The sequence below is a fragment of the Anopheles coluzzii genome (assembly GCF_943734685.1).
Source record: "Anopheles coluzzii chromosome X unlocalized genomic scaffold, AcolN3 X_unloc_8, whole genome shotgun sequence".
Classification (NCBI taxonomy): domain Eukaryota; kingdom Metazoa; phylum Arthropoda; class Insecta; order Diptera; family Culicidae; genus Anopheles; species Anopheles coluzzii.
The window spans coordinates 70,001-72,500 of NW_026054513.1; the positions used below are offsets into that span (position 1 = coordinate 70,001).

A 2,500-nucleotide genomic window follows, 5' to 3' on the forward strand; every position below is an offset into this window, starting at 1 on the left:
AAATTGCTCAAGGAAATGAAGCAGTCCGATGCTCTTAAATCGGTTGGAGAGACAATCTCTAAGGTCCGACGGGCCCAAAATGGAGGCATGTTGCTAGAATTGAAGCAGGGTAGTTCTGCTAGTGCAATTGCCCCAAAGGTTAAGGAAGCGGTGAAGGGCAAGGCGTCAGTGAGAACGCTAGCTCCTTCTAAAATGATTGAGATCATGCATCTCGATGAAATTACCACCCCAGAGGAGGTTGCGGAGTCTGTCAAAGCACAGCTCAACATCGAGATAGAAATAGATCGTATCAAAATGAAGAAAGGCCGCGCGGCCGGTACGCAGTGGGCACGGATCAACGTATCGCTGCCAGACTTTCAAAGCTTCCTGAATTTGGGAAAGCTGAAAGTTGGTTGGTCGATATGCCATATCCGTGAGGTAATGGAGGAGCAGAAATGCTATAAGTGTTGGAAGGTAGGCCATACGAGCTATCATTGTAGGGAACCAGACAGAAGTAATCTGTGCTGGAAATGCGGTTTGAGTGGACACAAGAAGCAAGCTTGTACCAACTCTGTTAAGTGTTTGGATTGCGGTACGAGGTCACAGAACCCTCACGCAACGGGCAGTTATATGTGTCCTAGAAGGCGAACGATTAGACCATAATGGTTAGGTTGCTACAACATAACCAGAATCATAGTTATGCTGCATTTCAGTTAATGTGGCAAACGATTAGGGAAGAATCTGCGGATATAGTGTTGATTGCAGATCCGTATCTGGCAACAACCAACGTCAAAGTGTTACGCAATGACGATAACACAGCAGCGGTAGTGGTTAACGCGGACTTACCAGTTAAGGTAGTCAGTAAGGCTCTGAAGGGTTTAATGATAGTTGACATAGGTGATATGCGAGTGGTTAGCGTTTACGCGCCACCTAGATTTAGTATGGAAGAGTTCCAGATCATGTTGGATAACACGGTAATGGCCGTAACCGGTATCCACAAATTCGTTATCGGGGGGGACTTCAACGCTTGGTCAGTAAGTTGGAACAACCAACTTGGCGAGCGTGGAGAAACCCAGAAACGAAGAGGTGAGTTGGTCTTATCAACCTTTGCGCAGATTGACGCAATTTTATTGAACGACGGCAGCGCCCCAACTTATGTTGGACCAGGGCGCACGTCGGTAGTTGATCTTACTTTTGCGAGCAGAACAGTTGCAAGATCATTTAAGTGGGAGGTGTTATCTAGCTATATGAACTCTGATCATCGTGCAATACGAATAGATCTTGAGACGCAAAGCGTGCGTAATCTGTCCCGACCCATAACGGGATGGAGCATCAAGTATTTTAGCAAAGATATATTTGAAGTTATGATGCAAGCCGCTTTTGAGACCGAGGTCACAACAAGCGAAGACTTAATGCGTATACTTGTCACGGCGTGTAATGCGACGATGACCAAGCGTAAGAGGTACACTCCTAACAAGAGTGCATTTTGGTGGACGCTAGAGATTGAGGCACTTCGCAAAGAGTGCAAACACCGCGATCGATTAGCGCAAAGAGCTTTTAATACTGATCTCTATTCTACTTTTAGGGACGAGTTCAAGGTGGCACGGAATGCCCTCAAGCGATTGATCAAGCATACCCGACAGAGGAAGTGGAAAGAGTTCCTGGGAACAGCGAACAACGCATCATTTGGTATAGTATATCATACGTTCAAGAAAGTGGCCGAGGGTTCGATTGGACCCCGAACTATGACATTGGACGAGTTTAGGGAAGTGGTGAGCGAGCTTTTTCCTACTCACCCAAACACGGTGTGGCCTGATTATCGTATCGATCAGCCACGAGAGTTTGAAAGAATTACTAATGATGAGATTCTTGCGGTTGCCAGGAGACTACCCAACAAGAAGGCGCCGGGACCAGATGGTATCCCGAATGAGGCGCTGAAAGTTGGTATGTTGACTGCAACCGATGCATTTTGTAGGGTTTACCAAGGCTGTTTAGAGAACGCGAAGTTCCCCGATGAGTGGAAAAGGCAGAGGTTGGTGTTAATACCGAAGCCGAACAAACCACCAGGGGAACCGGGTTCGGTACGCCCCATTTGTCTATTAGACGGGGCAGGTAAAGGTCTAGAACGCATCATAGTGCAACGGTTAAATGCACACATCGAGGAGGTCAACGGACTGTCTGACGACCAATTTGGTTTCAGAAGTCGTCGATCAACGGTTGATGCGATTCAACGGGTAGTGGACATTGTTTCGGTAGCTAGAAGCAGAAACCGATACAGTGGACGGTATTGTGCAGTTGTTACATTAGATGTTACTAATGCTTTTAACAGTGCTTCGTGGTTGGCGATTGCTAATGCATTACAGAGAATTAACACTCCTAAATATCTTTATGATATCATTGGTGATTATTTTAGGAATCGTGTGCTGATGTATGATACCACAGATGGACCGGCAGAGATTGCAGTCACATCGGGTGTACCTCAAGGCTCGGTACTTGGCCCAACGTTATGGAACCTCATGTA

General features: G+C 46.6%; 1 pseudogene; it reads left to right on the forward strand.

The window, feature by feature from the left end:
* The window catches only part of LOC125908176 (large subunit ribosomal RNA), a 9,178-nt pseudogene that overhangs the window by 3,758 nt on the left and 2,920 nt on the right, over nt 1-2,500 (forward strand).